The sequence below is a fragment of the Microcebus murinus genome, chromosome 6, assembly GCF_040939455.1.
Source record: "Microcebus murinus isolate Inina chromosome 6, M.murinus_Inina_mat1.0, whole genome shotgun sequence".
Taxonomy (NCBI): Eukaryota; Metazoa; Chordata; class Mammalia; order Primates; family Cheirogaleidae; genus Microcebus; species Microcebus murinus.
In genome coordinates this window covers 89,206,788-89,224,729 of record NC_134109.1, presented here as the reverse complement: position 1 = coordinate 89,224,729, position 17,942 = coordinate 89,206,788, and the positions used below count along the sequence as shown (strand labels likewise).

At 42.4% G+C, this 17,942-nt stretch overlaps 1 protein-coding gene across 3 annotated transcripts in view; it reads right to left on the bottom strand.

The window, feature by feature from the left end:
* The window catches only part of TMOD2 (tropomodulin 2), a 47,096-nt gene extending 36,428 nt beyond the window's left edge, over nt 1-10,668 (bottom strand). The window contains exons 1-2 of one of the 3 annotated variants that reach the window (XM_076004370.1): nt 10,531-10,663; nt 5,120-5,230 (exon numbers count right to left, since the gene is read on the bottom strand). The gene's annotated coding sequence lies outside the window, so the exon portion shown is untranslated. Of the gene's footprint in view, nt 1-5,119; nt 5,231-10,530 lie in introns of all 3 variants that reach the window. The other 2 variants (XM_012763471.3, XM_012763470.3) reach the window with 2 other exon arrangements.
* Nucleotides 10,669-17,942: the final 7,274 nt, after the last annotated feature.

The following is a 17,942-nucleotide window of genomic DNA, read 5'->3' as shown; positions in this document are numbered from 1 at the left end:
TCATCTTTCTCAACACCGCTACCAAGCCACTTCCCCAGTTTAGAACACACAATGGCTCCCTCTTATCTACAGAAGGAAATTCAGACAGTTTAGCATACAAAGCTCCCGTAATTTGACCTTCATCCGCACTTACTGTTTTCTCCCTCTTTACTTTTCTGGGGAGCCCTCCACTTCAGTTAAAATGGCTTATCTACTCTCAGGGCTAGGCAGAATCGTGGCCCCCTAAAGATGTCCACCTTCTAATCCCCAGATCTGTGAGTATGTTGCCTTACATGGCAAAAGGGACCAGGTGGGATTAAATTAAGGATCTTAAAATAGAGACATTATCCTGGATTCTCTGGGCGGGCCCAATCTAATCCAAAGGGCTCTTACCAGACGCAAGAGGGAGGCAGAAGAGTCTGGAAGGAGATGTGATGACAAAAGCAGAAGAGCCAGAGTCATGTGATTTTTGGCTTTGAAGCTGCAGGAAGTGGCTGTGAGCCAAGGAGTGTGGGTGGCCCCCAAAGCTGGGAAAGGCAAGGAAATGGATCCTTCCCCAGAGTCTTCAGAAAGGAATACAGTCCTGCCAACACCTTCATTTCAGCCTAGTGAGACGTGTTTAAGACTTCTAACTTCCAAAATGGTAAGACAATGAATTTGCATTGTTTTAATCCACTAAATTTGTGCTAATTTGTTACTGAAACAACACACAACTAATACACTCGCTTACCCAAACACTTCCATTTTCCAAGATAACTGTTCTGGCTATCTTCTCCACACCCTCTCCCCACGCTGCTCTGTGCTGCAGGAAGATGATCTATTCCGACTGTATCAATGGCTTCTCTTCCTTTCTGGCTTCTGTTTGGCCAACAGGAAGCACCGGCAGGAAAGTAGAGCGTGGGGGAGAGGGAGGGCAGGTCCAGAAGGCCACATCTCCCAGACAGGCAGACTTCCCTCCAAAGCTGCCCTCCTCTTGTGGACCTCAGGCCTTGGGATGGTGAAGGGGCCCTGTGGTGGCTAGTGCCAGAGTTTTGCTTTGCTGGATTCCCTAAATCCTCCTCACATTTTTGTAAATAGCCTCTTTATTAAAATTGCTCGAGTTACTCAGTTTGAGGATACCCTTTTTCTTGTTGGGAAGTTGGCTGATACAGTAATATTACCTGGAATGCCCTTCTCTACTCTCATGGCCTATCTGTATGTTCTGCTTTCTTTTTGTTTTTTGAGACAGGGTCTTATTCTGTTGCCCAGGCTAGAGTACAGAGGTCTCATCATAGCTCACTGCAACCTCAAATGCCTGGGCTCAAGTGATCCTCCTGCCTTAGCCTCCCAAGTAGCTGGGACTACAGGCGTGCACCACCGTGCCCAGCTTATTTTTCTGTTTCTTTGGTTTATGTTTTTTTTTTTAGAGAGGAAGTCTCACTATGTTGCTCAGGCTGGTTCAAATTCCTGGGCTCAAGTGATCCTCCCGCCTTGGCCTCCTGAGTAGCTGGGACGACAGGTGTGTGCCACAATGTCCAACCACCTGCTTTGCTTTTGAGACCTGGCTCAGATCCCAGCTCTGCAGGACCACAGAATGTCAGAGTTGAGAGAGGCCTTAAAGATCATGTAATCTAGCAACATAGATGGTGTTTCTCTTATTTCTCTGACCACTCCTTTTTGATCTCAATTTCTCTTCCTTCACCTTAAATACCAGCATTCTTCAAGATCTTGTCTTAGAAATTCTATTCTTATACTATACATTCTCTCTAGATAACTCATCTACCTCCAAGATTTTCATATATATATATATATATATATATATATATATATATATATATATATATCTCCAAAACCCATGTCTTTATCCTAGACTTTGTTTCTGAGGGCTAGACCTGTATATTTTCAACTGCCTAATCAACATCTCTCCTTAGCTGCCTCAGACACCTCAAATATGTCAGAAGTGCTTTTATCATTTCATCATCTTTCCTCCTCTAGTATTTTCAACTTCAGCAAGTTGGCCAAAAAATGAGGGAGCCAGCCTTGACATCTTCTCCCTCCCATCAATCACCAAATCCTGTCCTTCCCTAAACGTGTTGAGAATGCACCTACTTCACTCATCCACACTGCCCACATTCAGCCCTAGCTTCTCCTGATCCATTCTCCACACAAATGGCCCAAAAGATCTTTTTAAACAACTCTGCCCTGGTTACTTAAAATCCTCCAGCAGCCTCCTGCTGCCTTGAGGATAAGGTTCAAATTCTTCTGGCCTCTGCCATCCTCAACAGCCTCATGCTGCACTGCACTCCTGTCTCCTCCTGGCTCTAGCCCCCTGGACCACTTCCAATTCCTGGATCACGCCTTATGCTGTTTCCTCTGCTCGGAACACTCTCACCACCCCCCTCCTCTGGCTGACTGCTATCTGGCTCATCCCCCAGTCTCCTGCAAGCTGCACTTCCTCAGGGGGGCCTTGTTTGGACCTGAGACAATGTCTGGGTCACTCCCCTCCCCCAAGGGACCCCCTTGATCACATCTGTTCTTGGCTTTATTACGATGACTTGTTTTATCTGTCATTCTTGCTAATCACTATGAGGGTGGGGATTGTATCAGTTTTACTGGTGGATAAAATCCCGACTCCCAGCATAGGTCTTGACACAGAATAGGCATCTAATAAATATTCTGCAACAAATGTCAAACGAAGGAAATGAGCCCAAAGAGCCGAAGTGAGCCACAGGTCCAGAGCTCATTCCACTGCAGCCACCGCTTCCTCTCCCTGTGACGGAACTTTCTGAGACCACCTAAGCTCACAGAAATTGCCCCCTCCCTAAATTTGTGTTGCCTGTTTTACCAAGTGATGTTTATCACTTGCTTTCTTGTTATCTTTTCATGTATGTCACATACGTGGTCCTCTCTCCAGCTACACTGCAAACTCCCAAAAGATGGGGATCATGTCACAGTTCTTTACATTCCTGGCCTTCTCAAGCTCAAGTTTGTATATTCATTCAAAAAATGTCTGCAGAAAGTCTACATTTTCCAGACATTGCTGGGACAATAGCAGTGAACAAAACAGATGATATCCTGTGCTCTGAGCTTGTAGATGAGTAGGGAAAGGCATATTAATGAATCAATTGCAATAACATGTTAATAGTATGTAATAGTATCTGTTAAAACAAATTGCACATGTTATGTCAATGTACTGGGGGGAGAGGGTCTCAAAGGTAGAGAAGAAAAAAACGTTGTAGCATTTGGAGCACAATTTTGACTTGAAGATTTGGGGAAAAGCTAGTTATTATTCTTTAAAAACAAATATAGACATACAGTGGAGAAGAATGCAGTGTTCTCATAGTTTTTAAAGTCAAATCACAGATTTTCCAACTCATGGCTGGTCTGCTTTAACCCCCACCAACCCCACAGGGGTTCACGTTTGTCTCCTCCTGCTAGAGACACCGCTGTGGGGAGTTTGCAAAGCACTGTTGCAGCCTCGCCTCTGGCAGAGTGTCCCATGGCAAGCATTCAACGTACAACAAGATACTAATGTACACGGTGGAATAAAACTAATGCTAAGTGAAGTTTCCAAGAATCCAGGTGGGCAAGTACAGAAAATGGTCAGGAAAATGGAAAAGAGGAGTAAGGACTTGAGCTGATGGAAGGATGACTTGAGCCCTTAAATAATTCTTCCTATTACCCAAAGATACAAGCCCTGGGGAGGAAAATAAAGAGTGAGGCTTTCTTTGCTTCTCCTTCTACTACCTTATTTTTATAGCTGTGGTATGAAAGAGGAAAATCGGATACAACGTGAAGTGCCCAGCCTTGGCCCTGCCTACACACAAAGACAGGAACAAAGTCAAAATAAGCAGTTTATTCATTACACACAAGCCAAGCCAAGGACTAGTTTTTACAAAAGAGTAAACAAAAAATACTCTTAAAAATCTAGTGAAGGCTCAGCATGCCTGCATGCCTGGCTCACACCTGTAATCCTAGCACTCTGGGAGGCTGAGGCGGGCAGATGGCTCAAGGTCATGAGTTCGAAACCAGACTGAGCAAGAACAAGACCCTGTACTAAAATTAGAAAAATTAGCCAGGTGTGTGGCATGTGCCTGTAGTTCTCGTTTGAGCCCAGAAGTTTGAGGTTGCAGTGAGCTATGATAAAACCTCTGCACTCTAGCCTTGGAGACACAGCCAGACCCTGTCTCAAAAAACAAAAAACAAACCTAGTGGAAAGTTTTTTAAATACATAAAACACTACCATAAATTGCCTCAGAACACATACATATCTAGGAAAGGTACAAAGGACTGCTCACTGTAAGGACAAATACTGCATTGGGAGGGGAGGGGAATTTTACTGGAGAAGGGGGACTTGGGGCTTCAACTGTGCTGGTGATGATTGATTCCTAAGTGGAGGATCAGTAAATGAGAGGTTATTCTTTATTCTTTCTAATGTATCTTCAATATTTCATAATAATTCTTTAAACAATTAGTGAACCAAGTTTCACAAGAGCCAAATCTACATTTTCTAAAACTAGTAAATTAGAACAAAAATCAGCGTATCAATGTCCCCTCCAACAAAACATGAACTGATCCCATATTGAATCCATTTCTAACTGCTGGGCAATTACAAAGATGTAACAGCCACAGTCCGTGTTTTGGAATCTAACTATTTGATGATAGACCAGTCAAGTCTGCTTCTTTTTTTAAACAACGAAATGGCACCTGCCACGTTGTAGAAGACACTTGGAGAGGATGAAGGATAGAAATTGAGGTGGTATAAGGAGAAATTTCAGGCAAAATATGCAGTAAAGCATGAAAAAAGGGGAATGAGGAACAGATTTTACCAGAATGAAGAGCCTGTATCTGAGACTATTTGTTCTTAATTTCCCAATTTTACAACACAAGAACTGCCAGAGCTTATATATTGTGGTTGAAAATAGTCCCTCTCTATAACTATGAGCCCACTAGTGATTGCTCAGAAGTGATTGCTCAGGTTCAGAAGAGCACAGAACACCAAACGCATGGGGCTTGGAGTCAGCCAGCCCAAGGTCTGATGGCGCAGACACAAGTGCAGTGACAACCTCTCCAAGCTTCTGTTCCTTCCTCTGTGAAACAGGCAAAGAACAGTACTTCTTTCAGAAGGTAGAGGTGACACTTAAGCTGATGATGTACATACCGGGCATAGTGTCTAGCACATTCAAGCCCTCAGTCAAAGCTTTTTCTTTCATCGTTGGTCTGGGAATAATCTTTTGCAGGTATCCTTCCCCTCTGTTTTCCTCATCAGGATCTGTTGAACACGGAAAGGCAGCATCCTGTAAGAGCTGTGGGTCAGCACTGCCAGGTGTAGCAAGCTGCCGTGGTGTAGGCTGGCCAGACTAGGAGATAGGTTTCCACTTGGGCAGGAAGCAGCCAGAAAGCTTCCTGGCTGGGGCAGAAGCTCTTTCACATGGAAGTCTCACCGACTGCCCAGACTGCCTCCTGGTTTCTAATTCTCTTGGTGGGTCCTATTTCTTGCTGCCACCTTGTCCTTCTGTGTGGCTCCATTTTCTATTTTTGGAGGAGTTCCCATTTCTTGACCTCTGTCTACCTTCTTGCTTTCCAGTTGGGTATCTGTGCCTTTCTTGTTTTTAACTGCCTGTCAGTTCTAACCGTGTCCCTTCATCTTACCTTTGGGAACTTACGGCCTTCTAACTTTCTGATTGGTACCACAGGTTCCTTGCTCTTTCTCCTTTGATTCATGTGCCCTCCTGGCTTCTGCCTGCTTATGTGGTCTTTGACTCATCTAGCTCTTCTCTTTCTTTAGCATCTGGATGCCAGCCAGGTTTTCATGTGTGCTTTGTTATGACCTGTGGGTGTGCTGTACACCTTGACATGTCACTGCTTACCAAGATGAAATGCAAAATATTTAGCAAGTGGTACGAAATTGACACTACCCAATCAGAATGGTTGTTTACAAACAATGGGAATGGCTGTCCACCCCCCCCCCCAAGCCACTACTGAACAGCAAGCAGCCCAGGTCACTAGACTCCACACCTCTCCAACTACTCTGATGAGGGGCCTCTTGGTTCTTTCTTAGGGCTGGTGCCTCAGCTTTGCTCCCGTCTTCTTGTATCCAGGTTTGGCCTGGCTGGCCTTGCACCCTGTTTCACAAGCTCCTGTCACCCCACAGTCCTAGAATTGACCTTCTCATTCGTACCCTACCCAGCTATCACAAGAGGAATCCAGAAATACTGGTGACACACACGAAAGATAATTAATAGGGAAGTCTTGATGCCAAAACAAGAGGGCATAAAATCAAAAATAACATGAAATCACAGCATTGAGGAAGCTTGTGCTGAAACACAGGACCAAGGCTAAGGAACTCAAATGGCTTTGGGAGGGAAGGGGGCTATCCCAGCTCCATGGAAGAGCCAAAGCAGAACAGAATATCGTGTTTTATATAACCACAAAGCCTTCAAAATTACATGTAATTGACTTCTTGGTATACTGAAAATAAAAATGGTTCATAGTATGCAACAGATTACTAAATAGGAGAGTTCACAGGAAGAAGTATAGGAAATTAAGGTTGGAAAAGTAGACTGGGGTCAAATAGTTATGATCTATTAAAACCAGAAACTGAAATTTAAATTCTAATCTGTAGGTAATGGAAAGCACAAATAACAAATACTTACAACCTACACATTTATCCAGATGTCCTGACCTTCCACCTAAAAATGCATCAAAGGCAGTTTTCTCAAAATTGGTTCCATGCAAAGCTAGTCTCTCACAATTTTTTAAAATTTTGCACAGTTTGGGAACCATTCCATGCTATATCCTACAGATACTCCTTCCCCACCTTCACACCTATGAACAAAAACTCTGAAAAACCTTTTCAGCTTTGTTTACCCTAGTGTTTCTCAAAGGTGACTAGGTACTTTTTCTTGTAACCTATTAACATTCTATATATTTTGGGGAATACTGATTGAGAGATTCACAGATACATACACATAAACTATCTTAGACATTAGTGCAAATAAATGTGTACACCCTAAATTAACATTTTCATATATATACACACAACATCCAGGAATAGCAAAAATATCCTTGTAGCAAAAGATTCTGTATAAAAGATTAAATATTGTATCTTCAGAGTTGATTCTATTTTCTTGGTTTGGTTACAGGAAGTCTCTTCTGCACATGTCTTCTACAAACCCTTTGAACTACTTATAGTCTATAAGGAAAACATTTGGTTGCATGTGATTTACACACAAAGGGAATGTGAGGAAACCTCTCAACTTCTATTGTCATAAAGCTGGATTTTTTTCCCCCAACGCTTCTCTAACCCAAAATAAAACGAACCACCACCTATGTTATCAAACTTCCTTACACACTGACACAGATCTCAGACATAGAGAGGGAAGGGATGGCTCATGTATAGAGCTAGAGTTTCTAAGGTTTGGGGAATTACTAATGCTTTGAGGTTGGAGCGAGGGGATGGGGTATCTTAAGCATAAATGATTGATAGCAGCTGAGATGAACCAATGGGGGTCCTCCTGACCCCACTCATACTTCCAATAGGATTTAAACCTTGAGAGCTTGAAACCAAGGAGTTCCCATATATTCACTGCAGCTGTCACTACTTCCACAGTCCTCTACAATACTTTCTCTTAATTTACTTATTTTATTGATCTCCCCCAATTTTTTAGTTAAAAAGTTCAAATCTAAAGAAAAGTTAAAAGAATAGTAAAATAAACACTTATATGCCATTCTTCTTTTTTTTTTTTTTTTGAGACAGAGTCTCACTTTGTTGCCCAGGCTAGAGTGAGTGCCGTGGCGTCAGCCTGGCTCACAGCAACCTCAATCTCCGGGGCTCAGCGATCCTCCTGCCTCAGCCTCCCAAGTAGCTGGGACTACAGGCATGCGCCACCATGCCCGGCTAATTTTTTGTATATATATTTTTAGTTGGTCAATTAATTTATTTCTATTTTTGGTAGAGACGGGGTCTCGCTCAGGCTGGTTTCGAACTCCTGACCTTGAGCAATCCGCCCGCCTCAGCCTCCCAAAGTGCTAGGATTACAGGCGTGAGCCACCGCGCCAGGCCCCATTCTTCTTGATTTTACCAACTGTCACCATTCTGCCACATTTGCCACATTCCTGAACTTGCTCTGTCACCCTATACTTGTTTTTCTAAACCAGCCAAAAGTTGGAGATGTCATGACACTTCACTTCTAATACCACCTCTCCAAAGAATGAGGATCATTTGGTCTCCTACATAAACACAGAACCATTATTGCACCTAAAAAAATTAACAGTAATTCCATAATGTCATCTCACATGCAGTCCATATTCAAATATCCCTATTGTCTCCAAATTGACCTTTTTTTTTTTTTTTTGAGACAGAGTCTCACTCTGTTGCCCAGGCTAGAGTGAGTGTCCTGGCATCAGCCTAGCTCACAGCAACCTCAAACTCCTGGGCTCAAGCGATCCTCCTGCCTCAGCCTCCTGAGTAGCTGGGACTACAGGCGTCCGCCACCATTCCTGGCTAATTTTTTCTATATATTTCGAGTTGTCTAATTAATTTCTTTCTATTTTTAGTAGAGACAGGGTCTCACTCTTGCTCAGGCTGGTCTCGAACTCCTGACCTCAATCGATCCTCCCGCCTCAGCCTCCCAGCATGCTAGCATTATAGGCATGAGCCAACTCGCCTGGCCCCAAATTGACTTTTATAGCTATTTTTTCCTCCTCTTTTAGGATTCAAAGTTCACACAACCCAATTCTTTGTTACACCAGTTGGGTATTTTAACATACAACAGTTGTGCTCCCTGAACCCCAGTCTTCTTGGCAAGAACACTACATAGGTGAAGTTACAGCCTTATTATTGCACAATAGGAGACTCATAATAGGTGCTGCTAAACTTGATCATTTATTTGGTTAAGGTGCTGACCTCCTAAGCTCTCCATTGTAAATTCACCTTTTCCTTAAGTAATCTGTGGTGAGATACTTTGAAATAATGTAAAAATCCTATTCCCCAACCATCTTTCACTCCGAGGTCTTGTATCAGTTTGGTGAGTCCTTGCCTGAATCATCTGTTATGTTAGGGTTTGCAAAGTGCTAAATTTCTGGTTCTCTCCTTCCTTCCATGGTGTATTTCCTTTTCAAACAATGGCCCATCAGTACCATCCGTTCTTTTCTTTTCTCGGTGTATGCGCTCTGGTTACTCCTTGCTGGGGCTGCCCCCCACCCCCCATCCCGTAGCTGACCACACTCGACCGTTCAGGCCCAGCCCTAGGGAGCCCCTAACCCTTTATCTGCTGATCCCATCACTTCACCTTCAGCAAACTGAAAACAAAAAAACCCCACCACGTTTATGTCTACCCATTTACGGTAATTTACAAAAATTAAAATAGTTGTCATGCAAATTTATTGCGTTAGACTGAAGAGAGTAGATAGAATAAATCAGTTTCATTTTGTACAAATATCAGATTGCCTAAGCCCTGAAAAATCTTTCCTGCTCACTGGGGCAGAGCTGCTTGTTCGGTCACAATCGGGCTTTTTGTAATGGTGTTAAACAGAAGCACCCTCATCTCTTCATTTCCCTGATAGCAGAAGCTTGGAAGAATAGAGGTTTAGAAATCATTTCGCCCAGATGCCCCATTTTTACATACAAAAAAAAAAAAAAAGAGGCTCAGAGGTGGAGGGCCTTGCCCAGGGTCCCTCAGCTCCTTATAGCGGAGCTAGGACGGGAAGCTGGTTTTTAAAACACCTCCTCCAATATTCTTTCCATTCCCTTCCCAAGTGCCTCGTGATTCAGACGTTTAATGCGCACAGGCGAAACCATAGCATACACGGCCTCCTTCGTTGCTCATTTGCATTTTGACCGCATCACTTTCCCACCTTCGGATACTTTAAGTAAAAAAAATCCCGTTAGGAGCCTTTCATTATCATTATTTCAAAAATCAACCTTCATTTATGCAGGCCAACAGGGAAAATTTAGGAAGCCTCAAGGGAGAGCACATGCTATCATTAACTTTAATCAGGAGGGTGGGGGGAAGCGTCTCAAGGACCTGCATGAGGCTGCTTCCAGGGAGGCTGAAACGCCCTGCGAGTGACAGCTCCAGGGATCTTAGAAAAAGACGCCGGCCGGAGTCCACCCTTCCTTGTCGCCCGCTTTACCGAGGCAGTGAGATGCATAAGACTCGAGGAGCTCATCACACATTCACATGGGAGGGGAGAGTGGGAAACAAAGCCCAGCGTGGAAAACCCCGGCCCCGCAGCCCGGGGGGACAGGAGACCGCGCCCCGACTGCCGCGGCCCAGCGGGCTGCGGAGGCTGCGGCAGCGCAGTGCAGGGCGTGGGACCCACACCCCGGCGAGCGCCCCCCTGCCCGTGCAGCCCGCCCGCGCGCGCCGCCCGGCCGCCCCGTGCAGCCCGCGGGGCCGGGAGGCGAAAGGCGCCCCGGCTCCGCGCGCCCGCCCGGCCGAGCGCCCGCCGGAGCCGCGGAGCATCCTCCAGCCGGCAAGGAGGGCGCGGCGGCGCCGCGTCCCGGGCCCGGGGGCTGCAGACTGCGGCTGGCCCGGGCAGGCCCCCTCCCGTCCCCGGCGCGCTCACCCGTCCGTGCGCCCATCCCGGAGCCGGCGGCGAGGGCGGGCAGACCGTCAGCCCCGAGCTGGCGGGCCGGGCGAGCTGGGGCGGCGCCGCGGCCGGGGCGAGCGCGGCGATCAACAGGCGGCTCCCGGCCGGGCGCGGCGCCGGGGCGCGCGGCGGCGGCGGCAGCGGAGCAGGCTGGGAAGCGTAGTTCCCGGCGGCGCGGAGGCGGGACCCCCGCCCGGCTCCCCGCCCCCCGCTCGCCCCCCGCGGGGGTCCTCTCCTGGGGTCTGGGTCGGGACCCCGTAACGGTCTGCAGGGGAAAAGCTGTGCAGGCTCCTTTGAGACGCGCGGGGCTACGGCCAGGGCGGGAGGCACAGGCTTTCCACGCCGGCGAGGCGCGTTTGGGTGAGTGAGCATCTCGACGTGCGAGCCTCGCCGAGGCCGGCTCAGGTGCAGACAGGCTGGTGGGAGCGCGGGGAGAAGTAGCTGGCTCCGTTGCCTGGGGGAGGGAGGTAAGCAAGGTGCGTTTGAGCGAGGCTGATCTAAAGTCGTGGCGTTGAGGGTGTTGGAGAAGCACACGCACGTGTGGTGTGTTCACTAGATGTGACACAGAACAACTCAGCCTCAGTGAGCCTTACTGTCCTCATCTGTCTAAAAGGCTTAAAGCTTGAAGACGTGTTGTGAGGATTAAAAGACCCATAGCATATGCCTGTGTTGGCACTCAGTGAAGGTTCCTTCCTTCGGAGTTAGGAGGGAGTTCTTGGGCACACTTTTTTTGCTGGGAAAGCCCTACAACATAGTGCTATAGTTCTCATTAAACTAGGTAAATGTTAAAACCCACTGGGTTTGTTTCATCCCTGAATATATACTGAAATGTCTCTCTGCTGGGTTCTCGGGAGTTACAAAGATAGAGAAAATACTGTCTTGTTTATGAAGCGTGAGAGTGGGGTGGGGTGAGGCAGGACAGAGACCAAAATTATGAGAATACATGGCATCATAGTGTTACCTTCCAGAAGCCTTTTCTAATTAGATGTGGTTTCTCTATCTCCTTTTGAACCCTTGCTGCATCCTTTAAGCATACATAACCTTTGCTTAGGGCACTTATCTTGACAGTCGAAGGTATGTTGGGTTTTGCAAGTTGCCACTGTGCAGTATTTCACAGTATGGTGGGATATGCATTGAGAGATGCGGTGGAGGACAATGAACTAAAGGGATGGATGCAGCATGGCTAGTGTGATCTCTGTCTGAAATAGGCAAAGGATGAATGGAGGTGAAACAGCTTTATTGTCTGGCATGAGATATGCAGTCATCATGTGGCCAGAAAAAAAATGCAGCATAGGAAATTCCATATTTGAAAATAACATCACCGCTTTGCATTTGTGAAAATACTCTCCTGTTCATGTTCTCATTTGGTTTTCGCAACAACCCTGTGAGATGTGCAGCCTGAGGACTTTTTTTTCCCAGCAAGAGTTATAAGAGACACAGATAATATGACTTAATTCAAGGTCAACCGGATGGCCACTAAGCCCATCTTTGCTCCTTCCATCGTGGGCACACTGGGCACTGTCTTTCCTTTGCATATTTCAAAACCGGACCATACCTTCCCCAGCAAATGGGCTGAATCAGAAAGTAAATTCCCAAAAACTCTTGGGACTAGTGTGATGGACGCTGGCACACAGGAGCTGCTGACTGAGAGACCAGTGTTGTTTCCACTGTCAATCGTGGTATTGGACAGTACCCTGGGCCTCCTCAGAATGACAAATCTGAATTGCAAGGAGTTAAATGAAATGGCAGTGTGGCCAAACCAGTTTAAATCACGTTCCCAGATTTTCCCGTATATTTAGTATTCCAAATGTCCTGTGTAACAGACAGAATGTCTTTGACTTTTTTATGTTTTTCATTTGTTACACTCACATCCCTTTGTTAAGTAAGAAAGGGGCTATTTACAGATCGAGCCAGCAGTTTCCCCAGAGAAAGCCGATAGCAGGCATATGCTAAAAATAATAAGGTAATTCCATTCCTATTGGAAGAAAGTAGCAAAGGTATCCCATAGTGTACTATCTTTCTCTTTGGTGTCTTATGGTTCCCCACAAGGAAAATGGCTATATGTAGTAAACTAAATAGAACATTACATCAGAAACAGGTTGTGAAAGGAATATACAGAGAAATGATGTAAGTGAAAGTTATAGTTGGCAGCCAAAGCAGAGATAAATCCAGGAGAATGTTGACACCAAACTAAAGAAAGTGAGTTGTGAAAAGGAAATTCTGACCATTCTCTGTCTGTATGATGAGGACTGGAAGCTTGTAGGTGTTAATGGATGAGTGAGGAAAGTAGATCACTTACCCAATGTTAAAACTTAATGGAAAGATATTACCATGGTCAGGTCTGTTTGGTTCTTTAAATCTAATGTCTATGTCTTATATTAAGGGAGAAAGGATATCAGCCATACCTATAACTAATCAGTTGAAACCCATCATCATTTCTGGACCATGTCTTGTAGGTTTAACTTTTCAACTTACTCTTTAGAAAATGAAAATGTAAAATTGAAACAGAACTCCCATAGCTGGAAGGGACCTTACAGATCATCGTGTGTAGCCATTTCTTCTTACAAATGAGGTAGCTGATACATTGATAGTAAATGTCATGGCAGAAAGTTAAAAAAAAATTATAAGTGTCAGTTATAATGAAATATTTTAATTACTCTCTATAGAATATGTAGCATACCTCATTAGGAACAGGCAGTAGATACTGTTGGTTGACTACTTAACATGCATTCCAACCTCTCCTCCTTAACAGAAGCTTGTATGGGTGTTCATCCATCAGAGAAGGTGACCCTATTACCATCTCAGGGGTACATTCCTAAACCTATCATGGGCCAGGGGAATAGGATCCTCTCAACTAGCCTGAAAGAGATTGAGAGTAGGCATGTGGTTCAGTTCTAGCCAGTGAGACCTGAGGAGAGACCTGCTGAAAGAACGTCTGGGAAAGATTTTCTTGCTCTTAAACAGAGCCCTACTGGGAAACACGCCACCGTCTTCACTGGATGTTGTTGCGTTTGGCTGTGTTACCTGAAACTGGAATGGCCATCTTATAACCGTCAGGGAATCGAGCCTTAGGACAAAGCCAACACACTGATGATGGCAGAGTAAAGAGATAGAATGAACCAGGGTCTGCGATGTTGTTGTTGAGTCAGTAAATCAGTTAGCCCTTGGTGCTGCCCTACTTCTGGATTTCTTGTTATATGAAATAATAAAAATCCTTATTGTTCAGTCAATTTGCGGTGGGGTTTTCTATTACTTGAAGCTGAAGATATCCTAAGTGTTACAGATGAAATGTGAAAATGTGTTCTTTGGATGGAATAAGAGACTACTTCCTAGACCTGATAAACAGCAAACCATTATAAACCACAAGTAAAGGAAATGTGAGGGGATATTATCATATAACAGATAACATCATGGGTTTTAATATCATACAGACCTGAGTTTGAACCCAGATATTTACTGATGGTTTAACAGTAGCCAAGTCTCTTTAACCTTTCTAAGCCTCATTTTCTTCATTTCTAAACTGAGGATACTAATACTTACCAGGTTGGGTTGTTATGAAGATTAAGTGAGATAATTTGTATCAAGTATGCTGCAAAGGATATGACGGTTAATAAGGACTAAAGACAAGCAGATCTACCATTTGTTCCAGCAATTCCACTACTGGGCATCTACCCAAAAGATCAAAAGTCACTTTATGAAAAAGATACCTGCACTTGAATGTTTATAGCAGCACAATTCACAATTGCAAAGTTGTGGAAACAACCCAAGTGCCCATCAATTCATGAGTGGATTAATAAAATGTGATATATGTATACCATGGAGTACTATTCAGCTTTAAGAAACAATGGTGATATAGCACCTCTTGTATTTTCCTGGATAGAGCTGGAACCCATTCTACTAAGTGAATTATCTCAAGAATGGAAAAACAAGCACCACATGTACTCACCAGCAAATTGGTATTAATGGATCAACACTTAAGTGGACATATAGAAAAAACATTTATCGGGTGTCGGACAGGTGGGAGGAGAGGGGAGGGGATGGGTATATACAAACACAATGAGTGAGATGTGCAACGTTTGGGGGATGGTCACGCTTGAAGCTCTGACTTGAAGGGGGGGGCATGGGCAATATACGTAACCTTAACATTTGTATCCCCATAATATGCTGAAATAAAAACAATAAGGACTAAAGAAGCAACAGACTATGTTGATGAATTATGATTTAAATTGTATTTATACTTTAATAGGCAGCAAGCATCTAAAAGGCAAATCACTATGTAAAAGTGATCATGGTAAATGACACCACAGTTATGTAATCAGTAAAATCCAAAATGTGGGAAACTACATGACAACCCAGTTTCTTCAATAAGTAAATTGCAAGAAAAGTAAGAGGGAGGGGGAGCTCACAGATATATACAGATACATGAGACAAATAACCAAATGTAAAGTACAGATCTTGATTTGAACAAAGCAGCTGTTTAAAAAAATCACACTAATGAAACATTTGGGAGAAATATGAACACAAGATATTTGATTATATTAAGGCATTATTTAAATTTTTTCTATATGTGATAACAGTATCATGATTTTTTTTCAAAAAAACTTTATCTTTTGGAGCAATAAACTGAATATTTACAGAAGAAATAATATCTGGGATTTGCTTTTGAAATTATCCGGTGTAGGAACTGGGATATAATAGCAGGGTAGGGGTATAGATCAAACAAGATTGGCCATGAGTTGATAATGGTTGAAGCTGTGTAATGAGACTTTATTAAATCATTCCCTATTTTTTCTTTCTTAAAATACAGTTTTATTAAGATATATTTCATATACCATAAATTCTCCCTTTTTAAAAGATACAGTTCAATGGTTTTTTACTATATTCACAGACTTGTATATCACATTTTTGAAACCACAAAGAGAAACCTCATACACATTAGCAATCATTCCCCATTTCCTCCACACACCTAGACCCTGGTAACTATGAATCTATTTTCTGTCTTCTCTAGATTTGCTTATTCTGGACATTTCACATAAATGGAACCATACAACATGTGGTTTTTTTTGTGACTGGCTTTTTTTACTTATAATGGTTTCAGGGTTCATATGTGTTGTAACATATATTAGTACTTTATTCTTTTTTATGGACAAATAGGATTCACTGTATGGATATAACACATTTTGTTTATCTGTTCATCAGTTGATGGACATTTAGATTGTTTCTATATTTTGGCTGTTATGAATAATGTTGCTATGCACATTTGTGTACAAATTCTTGTACAGACATATGTTTTCATTTCTCTTCGGTATATATCTATGAGTGGAATTACTGTGTCATATGGTAACTATGTGTAGCATTTTGAGGAACTACCAAACTGTTTTCCAAAGTAGCTGTGGCATTTTACATTCTGACCAGCAATGGATGAACAGTTCTAGTTTCTCCACATCTTTTCCAATACTTGTTAATGTCTTTTTTAATTTATAGCCATCCTAGTGGGATTTTGATATGCATTTTCCTAATGACTAATGATGTTGAACATTTTTTCATATGCTTGTTGGCCATTGTAAATCTTCTTTGGAGAAATGTCTATTCAAATCCTTTGCCTATTTTTTTAATTGAGTTGTTATTGATTTATGAAAGTTCTTTATATGTTCTGGATACAAATCCCTTGTCAGATATGTGATTTGGAAGTATTTTCTCCCATTCAGTGATTTTTTTTTTCTTAACCTTCTCGATTGTGTTTTTTAGTAAACATCCTTCATCAATTTGAGGAAGTTCCTGTTTATTCCTATATTGTTGAATTTTTTTTATCATAAAAATGTTCTGGATTTCATCAAAGACTTTTTCTGTGTGTATTGAGATGTTTATGTGAAGTTTTTTCCCCCCTCTTTTCCATGAATATGGTATATTACATTGATTTTCAGATGTTAAATTTACCATTCATTCCCGGGATAAATTACAGTTGGTCATAGTGTATAATCTTCTTTGCATATTGCTAGATTTGGTTTGTTAGTATTATATTTTTGTCAAGAATTTTTGTGTTTACATTCATAAATACTGGTCTGTATTTTTTTTTTCTTCTTGTGATGCCCTTGGTTTTGGTACTAGGGTAATACTGGCATTATAAAAGGAGTTAGAAAGCATTCCTTCCTCTTCTATTTTGTGGAAATGTTTATGAAGGATTGATATTAGTTCTCTATATGTTTGGTACAATTCACCATAAAGCTATCTGGGCCTTGGCTTTTCTTTGTCAGAGGTTTAAAAATTACTAGGTCAATCTTTGCTTGATCTATATCTATTCAGAGTATATATTTCTTCTAGAATCAGTTTTGTTAGTTTGTGCCTTTTTAGGAATTCATCCACTTCATTTAAGTTATCTAATTTGTTGGCATACAGTAACTCATAATATTCCTTTATTATCTTTTTTATTTCTTTAAGGCCAGTAATGATGTCCCTTTGTTATTTTTGGTTTTAGTAATTTGAGTCTTCTCTCTCTTTTTTTCTTGATCAGTTTAGGTAAAGATTTGTCAATTTTGTTGATCTTTGCAACGCACCATCTTTTGGTTTTATTGATTTTTCTATATTGTTTTTGTAGTCTGTATTTAATATATTTCTGCTTTAATCTTTATTAGATTTACCATGGCTCCGATGGTTTAACTGCTAAATTCTACCAAACATTTAAGGAAGAAATGATACCAATTTTCTACAGTCTCTTCCAGAAAATAGAAGCCGAGAAAACACTTCTTTTTTTTATTGCAGCATATTACGGTGGTACAAATGTTAAGATTACATATAGTGCCCTTGCCCCCCTCCCCCCTTGAGTCAGAGCTTCGAGCATGTCCATCCCCCAGACTCATTGTGTATGTATATACCCATCCCCTCCCCCCCCACCTGCCCGACACCCGATAAATGCTCTTTCTGCATCTATTGATATAATCATATGATTTTTTTCTTCTTTAGTTTGTTGATGTGACAGGTTACACTAATTGATTTTTGAATGTTGAGCATTGTTTACCTGGAATTAATCCTTTTTATACAAGGTTGGATTCAATCTGTTAATATTTTGTTAAGGACATCTATATTCATGAGAGATACTGCCCTGTAATTTCCCTGTAATAAGACAATAAAGGGAAAAGAGGAATGTACTGATTGAGAAGGGAGAAATAAAACTGTCTTTGTTCATAGATAACATGATTGGCTATGTATAAAATCCCAAAGAATTGTCTAAAAAAATAAAAACCCAAAAAACAAGAACAAAAACCTGGAATGAATAACTGATTATAATAAAGTTGTATGATATAAGGTTGATACAGAAAAGACAGTTACTTTCCTATAATTAGAATTTGCAATTAAACACAACACCATTTGTATTAGCAACAAAAAAAGGG